The sequence below is a fragment of the Manacus candei genome, unplaced genomic scaffold (genome assembly GCF_025592945.1).
Source record: "Manacus candei isolate 608988 ecotype Guabito, Panama unplaced genomic scaffold, ASM2559294v1 h1tg000017l, whole genome shotgun sequence".
In the NCBI taxonomy this organism is placed as follows: domain Eukaryota; kingdom Metazoa; phylum Chordata; class Aves; order Passeriformes; family Pipridae; genus Manacus; species Manacus candei.
This window is the reverse complement of record NW_026138065.1, coordinates 11,971,046-11,988,639: the sequence shown is the minus strand read 5'-3', so window position 1 is coordinate 11,988,639 and position 17,594 is coordinate 11,971,046. Positions and strand designations below refer to the sequence as shown.

General features: G+C 43.0%; 1 long non-coding RNA gene across 1 annotated transcript in view; it reads left to right on the top strand.

Annotated features, from left to right (window-relative positions):
* LOC127469308 (uncharacterized) overlaps positions 1-16,034 on the top strand; it is a 36,217-nt gene extending 20,183 nt beyond the window's left edge. The window contains exons 3-4 of the long non-coding RNA XR_007903928.1: positions 15,019-15,052; positions 15,632-16,034. This is a non-coding gene — a long non-coding RNA (uncharacterized LOC127469308). The remainder of the gene's footprint in view (positions 1-15,018; positions 15,053-15,631) is intronic.
* Positions 16,035-17,594: the final 1,560 nt, after the last annotated feature.

Below are 17,594 nucleotides of genomic sequence, written 5' to 3'. Positions count from 1 at the left end.
TCCCTGTTCCTTTGGCCTCCCTTTCTCTCCCTGCACCAGTTGTAGTACTCTTATTGTAGTCATTTTTAACCCTAACCTTAGCTAATGGCCTTGTCTTCTGCTCTTTCCCTAGGATGTCTTCTTAATATCTTACTTTAACCGCAATCATGTCCCCATTTAACTTGTGCAGTATCTCTGAGGAAGTTTTCAGAGCCAATGAAGGACATGATGTGTAAGATTTCAGCTGGGTTTGCGGTGCTTACCTAGAATTGCTCAAACGTATTTGAGTGTTTAATTTTTAATCAATTTTGGCTATCTGCTATCATTTGTGTACAGATTGAATCTACATGGATATATCTACAGTGATGATTTGAACTGTTTCCTTGTGTCACCTGCGTTATATCTTTGTACCGCTTGCGGTGCAGCATCCTCTCCCTAGCCCCAGCTCTTGACCGTTCCTCCTTTACTCTCCTCCTCCCTGTAACATCGCAGCCTCTTTCTCTTGCATGTTGCATATTCTGTTCTTCTCTCCTGCTTGGAGCTCCTCACTGAGGCAGAGGCCAAGGGGCACCTGAGGGACCCATGTGTGTATTTGTGTGTTGTGGGCAAGAAAATGCAGAGGAGGCCCTGCCTGTGTGAACTGGCAGAGCCCCATGCTGTGAGCTGGGCGAGGGAGGCAGGCAGGGGAGGTGTTGCCCTGCTGTGAGGCACAGCCTCTCCTGTGGTGGGACAGGGGCAATTGCTGCTCAGAGCTGCCATGGCATCCTCTGCCAGAGACACTGGGCGTGTGACTGCTGCCCTGTGCAGCAATGAGGGCCCTCAGCAGTTTGGGGGTACAGATCATGGGATGGGTGTAAAAAAACCCCCAACTTTCTCAGTAAAGAAAGAATTTCCCACTTACATTTAGAATTCTGTGCAAGCAATATTTTCCCCTTTTCCAATGTTACATGTCTTCGGTGTTTTGGAACTGGAATTTGATTACTTGGGCCAGTCATCTGGTTGCCTAAGGTCTTCCTGAATGTCATCGTAATAATTCTTCCTACTCACCCACCTAAAAATTTGTGCCCAGTGCATTTCTGCTATTTCAGTTCCAGCCCTTTCTAGATCATTCAAAAACACAAGCAAATTAAACAGTGTGGCATCCAGAGTGGAGGCTTGAGGCATATGACATTTGTCAGGGTGAAAATAGTCTATCTGATTCTTCACTTCTTTTCCCTTTGTTAAAGTTTCATCAAAATATTAGTTTACCTGCCTCCACTATGCTGTTTGAATTCCTATAGTTTCTCTTTTTTGCGATGATTGCTCAAAAGCATTTTGACAGTCTGAATAAGTCGTGGCTTTCCTCTGACATGGCCAGAGAATTATGAGAGATTAGTGAAACACTTCTGCCTTCTCTGGCTGTCATTTTAAACAACCCGTTACTATTTTTCTTCCCATTCTTAATGCTGCTCTTAAGGAAGAATGGCTGAAACTTTTCAACTAAATGTACCTTGTTAGAGTCCAAAAATCTGTTTCTATTATCGTGCTCATCACGCCTCCACTCAGCACTACCAGGCTTTTAAACGTGGAGATCAGTAGTAATTGGAAGAGCATGAAGTAATTGGAAGAGCATGAGAAAGGGCAGATTTCAAGAGCTTAGGGCTTGGTTTTCCGAACAGTTTGGTGCTCATACCTGGTACTGGAGTTTCACAGACCTAAGTCTGTGGGAACCAAACTGTTTTGGAAACTTGACCCAGGCTTGTGCCTTGGCCTCTCCTAACAAGCTGATGAGTCTTCATGGCACAGTGCAGCTCTGTGCAGGTAACAAATCAGCTTGTATAGATCCAGTACATCTTTCAGTGCCCAGAAAATCAGTCTTGCTGTAGAGCAAAGCAGCTTCACAGCTATTCCCCTTCCAGTTTGGGTGATAATTAGGGTAGAATTAACTTGATGGCCTCTGCTCTGTGTATGGTTGCATCAAGAAGAAAAGTTCATGCTTTGAAGTCCACAGAGAGTGCTTTGGGGAGTGTATAGGCCCATCTCCAATCTCAGACAATGAGGAACCCTCTTTCTGCAACTACTTCTACATGGGGTGAACCCAAAACCTATGCAGGTTGCTTCCATCATAAGCCAGCGCAGATACTGAGGAGGTGCAGGTGCCATTGCCTAAGGCACTCATCAAAATTCCCCTCTGACCCTCACAGCTTCTTCAGGACTGTGAGACCTCTAAGATCAGGCTATTCATCCTACTTTTCCCAGAGAAGTGTGGCTTGTCCAGTGGGACACATGTTTCTTTGCAACTGGTTCTTCAGCCTGTGATGACTAACAAAGTAGCCCTTGGTTGACTGCACAGATACATCCCTGATATTCTGGTATTGCCTAACTCCTCTCAGAAGAAAGGAATGCTGCATTTGATGACTTAACCTAGTCAATGGACACTGTTCCTGGAAGAAAAAAACCAAACTGAATAAAAGCCCCAAACCAAACAAAAAACCTGCAATACAAAAATCAAAACACCTGGGAAATGCTGCTCCATATAATCCCAACTGTCTTGTCCTGTTGCTAAGAGGAGCCATGCAGCTGTTATAGACACATGCAGGAAAACAATGTTATTAGAGGCATCAGGCATTTGTTCAGGAGACTGTGGGATGCAGCCATTCCTTGGGCATTGCAGATGTATTAAAAGGTCAAACAATCTTTCCATTTCCCAGTTTGCTTCAGAGAGTTTTGTTGAACATTCTCATTATTCGTTGTGGTATTTCTTTGATTTAAGAGGATTTCTCTACATGACTGTAGTTATTAGAATGCAGTCTGTGTGCGGTGAATGTGCTATTACTATAACAAGCTTCTCCTTGTAGTAGATATTTATTCTGAGCGCAAAGCTTTTAGTTCAGCTGTGCATGTGGCAGTGAAGACAAGATGGGGCATGTAATTTTGAAAAAAAATAGAGTGAAATGGGAAAAGACACAAAATTAGTAGTTTAGAGTAGTGACTTTTGTCTCTGTCTTTATGGCCTCTGTGCCAACTATTAACTTACTTTTCATTACTTTTTTTTGATAGAGAGAAGCCCTGTGCAACAGCATTGAGACCCTGAGGACGGGACCAAATTTTTCTTTTCATATAACTTTCCCCTAATTGCAGCAGGGCTTCAGGTCCTATTAACCTGTAGATGAATTGCAGAAAGGCCTCTGAATCCCTACGCAGTTGTTGGGGATCCTTCCTAATCCTTCTCCAGAACTTGTCTGCTGTTCCTTGTCCATAACACCCTTTCAGTGTGAGAGAGGGGAAAAGGGATTGTTGGAGGGCGAGACAGTTAAACACACCACACAGTCCTCTGGTTTAGTGAGAGAAGGCAGAGGTAATAAGAATTTTCTGTAGGTTTAGGAACAGTAGGAATACTGTCATTATCAGAGAGAGATAATTAAAGATATTATAATGAAGGCAGGAAGTCAAAGGCATTATGTCATGGTTCCTACTCTACGTTTGAAAAGCCACAGCATATGGGCTTGGATAAGGCTGATTACTTCCCAGAAGAAATAACTGAAGAATCTGCTAAACATTACCTACTAGGACAACATATATCTAAGAGTCTTGAGAAGGTTGGCTCAGGAAACATCTGGTTTTAATGAACCTGGGAGTGCTGGCAATATTGCAGATGGCTGCAGAGGTCTTAGGTTTTGCCGGTAATTCAGAGGTATGTAACAGCAGTGGCTATGATAGTTATAAGCTGAACAACCTGAAGTTAATATCTGGCAAAATATTGCACAGGGAAATATGAGGTTCAATTTCTAACTAGAAATATAATTAATATCGGGCAACATAGCTTTCCAGGAGGTAGAGCCTGCTAAACAGAACAACTTTCATTTTGTATGTGATTACAAATTCAGTTGTTGACAGTGACTCTAGAGAGATAATGTGCTTTTGCAATGTGTTCAGCATGGCCCAGCACAATATTTTGACTTGAGTCAAAAGAGGCAGGGAATACTGACTGATGGGAGTGAGGTTTTTATGAAATAGTCTGTGTCCAGTGTTATTTCAATTTCTCCATCCGTGATCTTGACATAAATATAAAATTACTGCTGATAAAATCTGAGGATGACACACAAACTGAAGGAGTTGCCAATAATGATGGGGACAGAGTGGTTACACAGAGAGATAAAATAGTGCAGTTTGCAGTGTCCATTTCAATAAAATGTTTTTTAATGTTGCCAAACACCAAGCCATTCACCTGGATTGCAGGAAAAGGGAACTGTTCTGATCTAGTCAACTCATATTCATGGCAGCCCTAACACAGGATTTTTTTTCTTTTTCTTTCCTTTTTTTTTTTTCATCTTGAAATATGTTACTCTAGGGTAATACATTTGGATCTCATCACTTACTGTTTTGCAAATGTTTTTTTGCCAGCACAGACTGTTTTTAGCTGTTTGCGTATGTTAGTGTTAGCCTCTTACAGGTGAGGGTGACAGTGTTGTACCAGCAACGAGTGAATCAGAGTTGGTGGGGATGTAGGTGACTGTTGAGATCTACTCTGTGCTCAGCACATGTCACTCTGCTACTGATTTTATACTTTTCCTTGTGTGCTTTTCCCACCCAGGGACAAGCTGATTAAAGTGGCTCACATCTTCCCTGAGCTTGGTTCTATGCTTACAACTAAAGATTCATGCACTAGCTGATAAATTACACCTAGTCAAATGTGCACCTAAAGTTACTTGAAGCACTTTCCTGGACAAATACCCTTCTCTCTTCATTATCTGGGCTTTCTTGTACCATCTATCCAAAACATGAGCCCAGGTTATTGCAGCTGGGTCTTCATTCATAGATCCCCAAGAGTCAATCTTCACAAAGTGAGGTTTGAAGGGTGATTAGCATCTCATACTGTCTTGGGCAGAGTAGGGAGAGAAAGTTGTAGTAGCAGAATTTCTCCAGCTTGTACTTGCTTTACAGCATCAAAGACTCGTACTTCTACAGAATGATGTAAAGACAATAGAAGGGGAGTCTATTTCCAGTTAATTATTAGGAATATCTTGATTTCATCCCGGATCTTGAATGAAAGTCAAAAATCTTAAGGGAGAAGTTGCACATAGGAAGATGGATCCATTAATAGATGCTCTATTTTAGTAGCTTTTCCTCCTCAAAATCAAATATCACCTAGCCTAATGTAGATCCACGAAGTCTTGTAGAATATTTTATGGTCACAGATTTGAAGTATGTTGTCTCCATATCTCTTCTCACAGAGTACTGAACCAGACACACGTCAGCCAGGGTACTGGGCTCAAGTCCTGCCTTGCAGGACCAGCCATCTTCCCTCCAGCACTTCAAGGTGCTCCTCTACAAGCTCAAGGACTCCCAGTGAACACATTAAAAAAGTTCCTGCCACTAAGCTTGTGAGAGTTGATGAGATCACAACCTGGGAAAACAGTTAGCTTTATTAAAATAGGGTCTTGAGTATTGAACCAACTTCTTGAACTCACTTCTCTTGTCGTTAACCCTGAGAGATCAATGGGTTTAAATTTCTTTTTCTGATGGGCTAAGCAGGTTTTGATAAAAACCAAACGTTTCTGTAAACTATTCTCTCCTTCTTTCCAGGAGACTGCTTCATCATACCTAATGAGTTATAAGTATCATAGTGGTGGTCAGAAATTTTTTTCACCTTGTTATGATCTCATATTGAAAGGGATGAGATACTGTTAATTGTACTATTATACATCTTTCAGAACTTATTTGGTAGATTATATACTGCCTCTTCCTGCTACTGACTAATCAATTATATGGGTATGCCTGCATTTGGACTTTTTTAAACCACCTGAAACAGCAGTATGAGAAGGACTAAGAAGATCCTATCTTTTCAGGGTAGGCTTTGCTAAGAGTGAAGGTCTGTATGGCAGAGATTGCACCTAAGCCTGGCTTTCCTCTTGCTGCAGTAGAAGTGAAAGCAGATGAGTAAAATGTGGTGCTAACAATCAATTTATGTGGTGCTAACAATCAAGGAGATAGTTTTCTCTAAAAGTCCCCAGCCTGTGGATGTTGTTTCAGGTCTATTTACAGGAGAACTGATGAGTACAACAAGAACCAGAAGGGAAACATGAACCTGCTTCACGTGGTGATGTAGCAAAAAAATTAGATCACTCAGGAGACCTGGACCTGAACTGCAGTCCCAAGGTTATGGGGGCTCCTTTCTGCCATTGCCTTCACCAGCCTGTGTGAAAGAAACAGGTGCAATCTCCTTAAGAATGAAGGACCCAGAAGGGCAGAAGTCTTTCCAGGCTCTCATTTCTTCCAGCTGCTTGTAGCAGAAGTAAAACAAATTGCATCTGACCATCAGCAAAGAGCCTGGGGAACTTCCCACACTCTGTTTCTAACCTCTGAAGATGAAGATCTTGCAGATGACTACCTCTGTATTCTTCTTCCTTGGGATAAAACTGCCTGAGCTGCTGCTTGTGGCTCTGCTGAGTGGCCTCCTGGGCTTGGTCTGTCCAATCTCATGACCCTCAGCAGTGGAGCAGGAGTCACTGGGTCATTTCATTTTTCTGGGGGTCTTGGGGGGGCTGGGTTGGTGCCAGGATCTGTGCTTGGGCAAGGGTGTGGAGTAGGGGACAGGAAAGTGCATGGCAGGGAGACATGAGTTTTGGGTGGCAGGCACATGAGGAGTAATTTTCAAATTTGCTGTGTCCCTTTCTCTGAATCTTGTTTGGGGCTTGTATTGCCTGTGACCATTTTGCACCATTTCAGCAGCTGACACCCAGGCTGGGCATGTGGTGCCTCTGCACCCTGGGGGACTGTGTGTGCAGACTTGGAGGGATGAGAAGTAAAGGACAGGTTTGGTTTGTCCTTTGGCTTTTAGGTTGCCTTTCTATGATAGAGAAATCTCAACATCTGTAAATATTTCTGTCCTCCAGAGAAGATATTGCCTGTATTGCATTATCTGTGAAAAATCCTTGCCCCCAAACCTTATTTGTGGCTCCATTAACCTAAAGAACTCATCTGAACGCTCCATTTGCCTTTTAAATAAAGAACAAGTGATTGCTGAGGACTCACATCCCTATCATTTTGTGTTGCTTTCCTCATTAGGAGAGAAACATAAGGGTCCCCGATCATTATTTCTGACTCTGTCATTAGCAAAGGTCTGGAAAGCATGTTTTCACTCCATTAGCCTTCAGAAATAAAAAGAATGATTGCATAAGTTGAGAATAATTATTTCAACCAGCTCTTCTCAATGTATTGCTGTGGAAGAGGCTGGGGTCTAAACATGAGCTGACAAATTAATTTATATTATTTGTACTTTCCAGAAAAAACACCACGTTCAGGACTGATTTAGCAATACAAATGGCTTTATTTGTGGTTTTATGCTCTTCTCTGGTCACTTGTGACAAACATCAAGAAGTTTTTTTTCCCACGGGGTGTTTGCCAGGACTTCTGCAATTTACCCCTGGAGGAGTGGTAAAACAAAAACTCCTAGATCTGTTATAGTCCTTTTGCTTCTCAGAAGTGTGTGAATACCTGTGTTCACCAGCACTGACCTCTTTCTCTAATGATACCCTTCTGTGATGACGTTGAAGTTCGTGGTTATATGACTGCATGATTGCATTTGAGTCCAGGGAAGGTCTAGATGATCTGAAAAGGACCTTTTCCATGTTCAGAGAAATTTCTTCTTTGCTTCAAAGAAAGCATGAAATAACCCTAGTTTTCTTCCTGTTAGAAGCCCAAAATGCAGCCTTTTTTCTTCTGGGACAGTATTAATGCTTGCTAGATGCCTGATGAGAACTAGAATTACTTGGTGAGACATGCTAGCCACAAAATAGGGCTCAAGCAGCATGGGCTCTTTCATGATGCCTTCAAATGAGACAGTATGAGTGCGTAGGAATGGGCTGTGAGTCAGGGCCGGTGGGATGGAGTCTGTCCCACCACTGGTTGTTGTCAGTGGAGACATGCTGCTTCACAGTGCCTTGGGTCAGCTCATCCAACAGCAAAGAAAGGCAATAACGATAGGATGATATGATAATTCAGTCTTGAATAGAAAGTACTATAGAAGAAATATTGTTTCTTCTTTTGACTGAAAATGCTCTTAGATTGCTGGAGATAGTAAAGTTAATTAAAATGCAGCTGAGATTTTGGAGTGAAACTGGGTTGAAGGATACTATTTAGTCCCCTTTTCCAAATTAAGTAGACTTTTAAACCCTTCCTTTAAAATTACTAATGAGCCAACTGGCATGAAGGAAAGCATCTCCTATAGATCTGTGCAGCTGCTTTCACAGCAAGTTTCCCAACTGGAGTTTTTGGTGGAGGTAGGAAAGACCACATTCTCCTTGTCAGTGAAAAGTTGTGAGCAGTTGTATTTGCAAGGGTTTTTTAACAGGTGTATGGTTGCCAAATGAGATGCGAATTGAAAACATAGGTATTCTGTGCACAGAAGGCATTCAGTAAGAGACAAAGTTGATGAGTGCTGAAAGGAAAACCCAGGTGATACTGTGAATCATGATATCATGCCAGAATTTTATGTTAATTGCACACCTTGTTTTCCTCACCTCTGAGTGTGCTAGTTCCTAGGAGAGGAAAGAGTTCAAAAGCTTGACTCCAGCAAACCCACAGAAAGCCTGCAGTCATTCACACTTCACTATTAAGCCAAATCATAATCTGAAAGACAAAGAAAGATGTCCTCTATCTGACAGTGCTGTAGAACAATTGTCATGGTTCCTTTCTCCTTTGGACAATCTAAATGGAAACTCAGCCAGAGCATCTAAGATAGAAGAGTCCTCTGACCAGCAGGGTAAAAAGAACAGTGTCAATCCTGAGACAAAGGAATCAGTCTTAGCCTTGAGATTGGCCTTTAAAGGATCTGAGCCCAGGTATGCAAAGAATAGCAATTGGTACATGTCATAGTAGCACTGTAGAAGCTGACATGACTATCACATTCGCTGGAGGAGTCATGGTAGAGGCAAAAGCCTCATCAAAATAGTCCAGAGAAACAATGGGGAATACCTAGGGAATTGTGAGATATGGCTTGAACCTACAAACCTACATGAGACAGGCCCTCATCCCACTCCAGAATTGCATCAGTGACAGATAGACTGAGGAGGTGTTTTGGAGCATTTGGTTGATAAGCACCCAGATCTCCTGATAAACCTCAAAGCGAGAATTATTGCCAGATAAAGTAGAGTGGAAGCAAAGGTGCAAGATGAGATAAGGAACATCATGTTAAGGGCTTCTAAAAGGTTATGCTGCACTATTTAGTGGTCTCTTCTGGCCTGGATTCCACATGTTTGTGCAGCACAAAGCAGGCTTTTCCAGCTTCTGGTTTGCTCTGCTCTAACAAGATGTTTCAAGCTAAAAGATGATATTTTGCTATAGCAATCCACCCATGAGGCCCAGAATTGTGAGGAGATCCTTTGGGCTGTGACACACACCTTCACACTCTCATCTTCAGGTTGCAGGACATGTCTCTGTGAGCTTCCTGTACTGGGAGGTTCACATCCTGGGTTGCTGAAACAGCCTTGCTGAAACGTGGCTGTGTCTTAATTAATAAATACACTAATGGAGTCTTCATTGCATTATTAGGACATTCAGAAATTTACTCTGGGAAGCCTTTCAACTCCATTAAATCCACCTTTGTCACAAGATAAAGTGCTTTTCATAATAGGCTCATTAACATGCAGACTGCAATTCTGCCCCATCCATTAACAGCTGGCAGGCAGGAGTTTCCAAAAAGACCCCAAGAAACATTTTCCCTGACCAGGGGCTGGCTTCCTCAGTATGTCTGTTAGTTCTGTGTTGGATGTTTCATGACAGGGAACTTTTCTGCTATCTTCCTTGTGCCATTTAAACGTACTGCCAAGACCAGCTGTAATCAGTTAGGGATCTGGAAAAATCTGCCAGGAGTTCCCACCCTGCTGCTGGGGTCTTTATTTAACTCAAAAGCTGTCATGAGCAGAAGATGCCAGCTCCATGCAATAGCCATGGGCATTTGCCTCCTCTCTCCCGCTTGGCTGACTCTCATTTAGAGCCCAAGTGTCAACTGCTCTGATTAAGTGCATTAGAGCCAGGCATGACAATTAACAGTGAATGATAACAATGGCATTTCAGCGGTGGCTAATAGGCTTCCAAACTTAATCTCTCACGCTCTCACAGAGATAAAGAATAGATAATTCTTCCAGAAACAATGATTACACAATAAACTTTGTATTTGCTCTGTGCTGATGAGATATGACGGCTGGTTTTACGCAGTGGCACTTTAGAGACCCCGGAGCTGGGGGTGTTGCCAGCTCAGGATTTTACAGATCTCTGATATCTTGCAGGTCTGTCTCCTGGAGCAAGGAATTAATGTCTTTGTTCTTTCCTTCTGTCTAAAAAGCCCAGATCTCCAGCCAGCTACTCATAGGGAAATACAGACTCAGGGAAATTGAAATTGTCCCTAAGTAATCTATCTGTTCTTACAACTTTTGGACAAAACTCACAACTTTGGGGCACGATTTATTGATTTGAATTCTGAGGATTGTCAGTTCTGGGTCTGGCACATCCACAGCAGTGGAGAAAGCTTTAAAATTGTCACTGGGCTAGGAGGCTCAGCAGAAAAGCTAGACTGGGCTGTAAGGATGACTTTGTAAACACTGAGAACAGCTTCTCTGAATGGAATGAAAGCTTGTCAGTGACCGAGGTAAATTAGATGCTTGACATGAAGACTTGAGGCTTCAAGGTGTCACATTTTAGCAGCCTGAATGTCAGGACGTCGGGACTTAGCAGTCCACTCAAACATAGATTCAGTGGGTAATCAAGTTTTGATAAAACTTCCTATTGGATAGGATCCACGGACCAAAGCAGACTAGGTTCAAGATAGCAAAGCTCCTGCTGAAATTGTAAATGAAACATAGGCAGTCTGCTTTCTTTTAGGACAGCACCAGTATGAGAAAACTCTCATCCCCTTTAGATCTGTCCATCATCCGATAGTGCGGATATCAGTAAAACTGTGGGCAAGGCATTGTGTCACTGGAATCAATGAGTGTCCCACAGATCTGTGTTTCAGGAGTTACCCTTTGCTTCTTGAATTCTTACAAAATAAAATCTGTTCCTTTTTAATCTCACTTCAAGTCTTGCCTGTGTTGCTCCTGAGCCACCTGGCAGAAGGTCAGATCTTTCAAAAATGTTTCTCACATCCTTCTTGACCAGCCCTACCTGCAAGGTCTAGAACAAGAACCATACAATGCTAGTGGCACATTCAGGGAGAAAACTCTAGTTTTGGGGACAGGCAGGACAGCTAAGCAGAGTATACATCCCACCGCTACAGCATAATGTGATTTAGTGGACAAACAGCAAGACATTATAGTTAGGTTTTACAGCTGCTAAATGTGTTAGTCCTTAAACAAATATCTAATGGCACTTTAAGCCTTGATTCTTTTGAAACATCAGGCTTCAGAGGAGAGCTATTTTCTTATAGCACTAGCATTGTGTCTTCAGGCTGTGGGATATTATTAAAAAAAGTCAAAGCAGAGTTCATCCCTGATGTACCAAGCCTCATTCAGTTTGTATTTTTGCATTTTCTTCTGCACAGAATTCCTGCTCCTTTTCACTCTGCCTCTGGTATCCCAGCTGTTCACATTTTCTTTGCTTAGGCTTCATGAAACGAATCCAAGAAGAAGATTTCTGTGAAACCAAGAGAATTTGCAATTAGCTCCACCTTTCTCAGAGAAAATATTGTATCTGTGTCTCGAACTATGCTTTGTTGTAGCAGCATGGCACAGTTCCTGCAATCATGTCTTACCAGTTTGTTGAGCCCTTATCTTTATAGCAACTATATCCCTACAGATCTCCCATGGAGGAAAAAAAAGGATGCTCATTATAACCACAGTTGGGCTGTCCTGAACCTCTCTTTGAAAATCAAAGCAGTTCAATTATTCTTTTTATTCTTCATTTTTACCCATTTGTGCATCACTTGTTGTATCTGGGGTACAAGATGATCACCAAAATACAGGTCAAGGTTGAGATTTACTTGAGGTTTAATTCTCACCATGTATTGAAACATTTCACTAGGCTTTGGCATTGTGCTATTTTCCTTTGAAGGAAGATTTTTTTCTTCCAGCTGCATCTAACATCCTTACCTTGTGTGTGTCATACCCTGAGTGGCTTTAACTCAGGATAGCAGAAACCATCCCAGAAATTAGGATCATATCCTGCCAGGCTAATGATTCATATAGTTCACTGGAGGGTTTGCTGAGCACCAAGAGTTGGATCAAGGGGCCAGGAAGTGGAGGGGTTAGCTCACAGGATCAGGAGAAGTCAGGAGCTAAAGAAAGACAAAGGGTCGAGGAAGAAGATCTCTTCCTTTCAGCTGACACATCTGTGTTGGTTCAGCTGACCACGTACCGAGACTTGGTTTCACCCATGGTGGAGCAAATTCAGTATATCCTTCTGGATACATGGTTCATTTGGAAAACCTGTTTATTTTTCAAGTGGAAAAGCTATTTTTTTTTTTAGTTTCTGAGACACTATTGGAGATAAACAGCAGTCCTACCTGCAGACTCCTCCTCCCACTTTCCTTTGCAGAGTCACAGTCTGTTCTTGTTTACAGGTGTCATCTGAGAGAGGCTCTGAGGTCTATGTTTAGAGTCAGCTTACTGCATACAGCTGGACAGACTTTTCTTCATTCTCATTGACTTGTAATTCTTTTTTGTATAACCAGGAAGGCAAAATGCCTGTACCTCAATAAAACTCTGCTTCCTGCACTTGGTCCTCCAAGGTTTAAATTTATCATGTGTACTTTGTTCCTGCCCAGGCTCCTCCTCAACACCCCATGTTGTCTACTACTGTGTATAAAAATGATCTGTGTTGACACAGGACTGAGTGGGCACTTTGTATTATCAGCTGCAGCATTTGCCTGGGTGCTTTATTTCATGCAACAAAAGCGTATTTCACAGCAAGGTGATTTCTTGAAAGGTTTTCCACTGACAATTTGTCTAAAAAGAGATGCTGCTAGAGAAGGCAGAAAAGTGTGTTTCTTCAACCCATTCAGCAAAGTTATTGATGAAATTGCTCAGGGATTTGATGCTGCTGCTACAGACCTAGGTGCATGTTGTACTTGCAGGGCTCTTGGTCTTGTTGGTATAATGGGATGGGGAACGACCCCTGTTTACACGTTCTGGGGGTGGGAGCAGTAAGCTGCAGTGTTTCATCTGAGCTCTCTGAGATCACCACCAGCCTCTGGTTTGCTCTGCCCTCACTGCACCCTGCCTACCTCTGCACACCAGCCTGGTTGGTTCTCACCAGGTGTTGTTGTCCTGCCCTAAGCAGGGATGTGCTTGCTGTGCACTGTTCTCTCTTCTACAGCAGCAGACTCTTTCCACTGCTGCTGGCTGAACGGTTTTTAATTATCCTCTTTGGACTTCTGTGCACCATAATCAACAGTTAATTGCAAACAATCAGACAAATTGGTGTTCTAGGGAAGGAGAGAAGAGTGACAGAGAGAAGCAGGGACTAAAGCAGGAGCTGACTCTAGTGATGGGCACGGCTAATGGCAAGCAGCTGTTCAGAGTAGAGGGTGCTCAGTGAAAGAGGGTCTGCAGTGAAAGCCAAAGCATCTCTTCTTTCCTCTGTCCCTGAAGCATCTTCACTTTGCAATTTACTTCTGCCACATCACCTCCCTTGTAAGACAATACAGCTTGGTTTTGCAAGTGGTATTGTTAGATCCCACTAGTCTGTGGGGAAAACAACTCACTGGAGAATGGCAAATAAGGAGACTTAAAAGTCACAGTATGGAGTCTGACAGATTTCAAGAAGCATTTAGACAATACTCTCAGGCACATGGTGTGATTCTTGGGGCTGTCCCATGCAGGGCCAGGAGCTGGACTTTGATAAACCTTGTGGGTCCCTTCCAACTCAGGATATTCTAGCATTCTATTACAAAGTAGCAGCAATGCTGCTGGTTTTGCTGTGTTTACCTAGATGTTCCCTAGCATCTCAGGAGTGTCCTGTTGGGCTGGAGGTAAGCTCCAGGGAGGTGAAGGCCTTGAAGAGATGGCCCCAGCACATGGCATGATCCCTGCCACAGCACAGTCTTTCCAGACGGATCAGCCAGGCGCAGGAAAGAGCTCCTGTGCCTAAAGCCGATGTTTTACTCCCAGTGCACAAGGGCTGCCATGTTTTGGCTTTTGCCCCACTTGTTTACATTTCAATGCTAACATTAGCAGCAAAAGGAGATTAAGGGGGTTGTGTCTATCCAATTTTTACAATTTTCTGGTTGACCCCATCTTGGGCGGGGTTGGCTGTTTCTTTTAAATTAGGGAGCGCTCTCTTCCCCCCCCCAAAAAAAAAAAACCCAAAAAATTATTATCGCTTTTTAAACAATGCTTGCTCAGTACCCTGAAGGCGCCTGGGGGGTGATGGAGCTCGTCGTTGTCACACCGCCCATCCACGCCCGGGCGGCGGCTGCCCCGGGGGGCGGCGGTCGCGGTGCCGCGCGGTGCCGGGAGGGGGCAGCACTGCCCCGGGCAGCCCCGCCCGCCCCAGTACCGGGGTCCCCTTCCCCGGGCTGCGCCCCGGGCGCTCCGCAAATTATAGCCCTGCTCCTGCCGCCTGCCCTTGTGGCGCTTTCCTGGGATCTAAAATATTAATTAAGGGAAGGGAGGGAAAAAAAAAAAAAAAGAAGAAAAAAGAAGAAGAAGCCGTTTTACAACGCGCCACTATATTAAACTTACAACGCTATAAATCGGCGCCGTAAACCTGTAACTCAGGGGCTGGGTGTTAGACAAACCTGACACACTGCTGGGGGAACGGCAGAGATCTTAACAAACTGCATCACATAACAAGTTTCTGCAAGGTACATAAAACCTACTATTTTGTACCCCTATTAGTTGGTTTTTACAACGTTTTCAGGGACCAAAAAATAAAAATGGCAAGCAATACAAACAAGCAAATCAATTCAGAAAAATAAAAGTTGACGTGAGCTTGCATCCAAGAAGTGAGTGACTGTTCAGGCTGTTTCATTTGTTTGTTTGCCTGTTTGAGGTGGTTTGAGAAATCTGGGTTAATTTAAAAATGTTTTCCTTCCAGTTTCTTTCATTGCTTTGCTTCCTGCAGGTCAGGATGGGCACTGCTAGATAATGAAGGCAAGGTAAAATTGGTTATTTCTGAATATAGTTACAGTCTGATCTCCAGATTTTTACCCCTCAAATGAAAATCAGGTTTGATCCCTACTGCTTTTTTCTGTTCGCAGATGATCTCAAGGGGAATATTTTCCTCGTCTCTCCCCTCACTCCCCCCAGTGAAAAAAATACTCTCTTAGTTTGCCCATTTGTTTTGACCTTCAAAGTCTTATCTCCTGTCTTTCTCCTCCTCACTAGAGGAACCATGACAAGAACTTTTGCAACCGTAAATACTCATGTCATTATAAAGCAATAACATGGGCTGTAGCTCTCCCTCTCTGGGAGAGGTGAGCAAGGGTGTGCAGCTTGTTAGTCTCCTTTTCTGTGAGAGGAAAGGAGAGCTGCACTTCATTTTGAAGTTTCATGAGACATCACAAATCAGGTCCTCTGGCAAAGAGGGGAAGCAAATGCCAAATATGTTGAAGTGAGTAACCACCCATAGTGAAGAAAATCCTTTAATGTGAGCACAGTGTAGGTAATGCAGTATTTATTTACCGCAGAAAAACTGTAAAGAGCACAGCATTGATTTCTTGGGTTTTGTTTTTCAGATCGGTTTCGTGGGGCTTGCTCTATTGGGAGGATTTTCTGAGAAGGATCTGAGTAGCTGCTAGCTGGATGGCTTCACTTCTGACCCCCCAGCCTGAGTGAGGTTTGCTGCTTGCAGTATTCCTGGAATGACACAGGGGCTCTGGCTGGAGTCAGGCCAGAACATTAGATAAAACTGCTTTTGTGGCACTTCTGTGTTTGATACATAGAGGACAGATTTCCTGCTCATGTCTCTGCAGTGTTTGACTCTGTTGACCATGAAACCCTTCATATCACTGCTGAGGAGGGGGGTTGCAGTCTGGTGGGAATGGTTCAGTGAGACATACCCCAGTTAGCAGAGATGTGAACATATATCACTACTGCTAATGCCTGGATGTGGTGCTGTCCCACAAGGACCTATGCTTTTCCCCTTTTTGCTAACCCAGTTGAGCACAAAGTCATCGGGATGTGGGAGACATTGCTGCAGCCCAGAACACTTCAGTAGCTCAAGCTGGTTGTGCCGTCCCCTCCTCTCGTGTTTTAAGAGAATATACAGTAAAATTCAAAGTCTCAGTCCTTGAAAGCCCTAGTAGCCTGGATCAAAGTATCTAAAAAAGTAACCTTATCAACACCATCTGAATTATATGAGAGTCTTGCCATTTCCTATGATGGTTGTTTCTGATATCTTCCTCCAGTAGTTGTAAGCATTGGCCACTGTCTCTGTAATGTGGAAAAAAAACCCCACATTAGCACTTTTCTTACTGAGAGGACCAGCATATCGAGATTCCCTTGCTTTTCTCATGAACAGGGAGTGTTTACTGCCCCTGGAACACCTGTCCCTCCTGACAAGCACAGGGTAGCACAGTGTTCCACCAACAGCATTGTGACTGGCCTTCAGGGGTTTCCACCCTCCCATTCCATACATTGGCCTCTAAGTGTTGCCAGGACCACATGGTTATCGGTGCAGTGTATAATCTCTCTCCCTCAGTCTTTTCATGCACACACATTACCCCCTGCACATAATACTTTTCTCTAATTTTGTGTACACTCAAGCCATATGATTTCTAAAGAAGGTTAAAAATATCAAATGAATTAGGAAGAAAGAGGTGAAAAGAAGCATTTTGAGATACTCAGAGGGCTGGTAGTACTAACAAGAGAGGCAGTTTCTGGCTTTCTTTGATATTGAATTTAATTGCAGACATCTAGGGTTTAAAGACCTTGTGTTATTGATGGGGGTGTGTTAGCAACAGGAGGGATTGACTCTAACATTAAACTGGAATTTAGCATGTACAGTAGGTTGTCAAGAGAAAAATAAGAACAAAGGAAACCATTATTATCTTTTATTATTATCTTTTAATTCCCCCCCCATTTTCCTTCTGCATGATCTCTCTCTGTCAGCATTCTCTCTTTCAATAATTACAATAATCAACTTACAATGATAACAGAAATAATCTCCTGCAAGATAGCTAAGCAAACCACATGTTATCTGTACTGAACCGTGCTTACTTACAGTAGGTACATCACTCATGGAAAAGCCAATAAAATTTTAATTAAAAAAGCATGTAGGTTGTCAGTTGAGATGCAAAAACGGTGTGCAAACACATGCAAAGTGGTCCATAAATTGCTTGGTATTTGATAGAACAGGTAGGAAGGCAAACCCATCCCAAAACAAAACTAAAACCCTCTAGGTTTGAGGAGTTATATTTATGTTGCTCTATACAGAGCACTAATTGCTTGGGAATTCAAAAGCAGGGGGAGGGAAGAATCCTCCCTTGAGCAACAATCACATCCACCCACCTCCACCAGTGCTAGGAGCAAGTGAGTAAAAGTTAATTAAAGATTTTGTATCTCCCCACTGCAGCACTGGATTGATAGCTCTGGATCCTGAGATACACTACAGTTCTCCCATATTGGTTTCCCTGGGGTACTTGAGGCTTGGCCTCTCTGCTAGGACTGAAACTAGGAGGACTGATGAATACCAGTCCA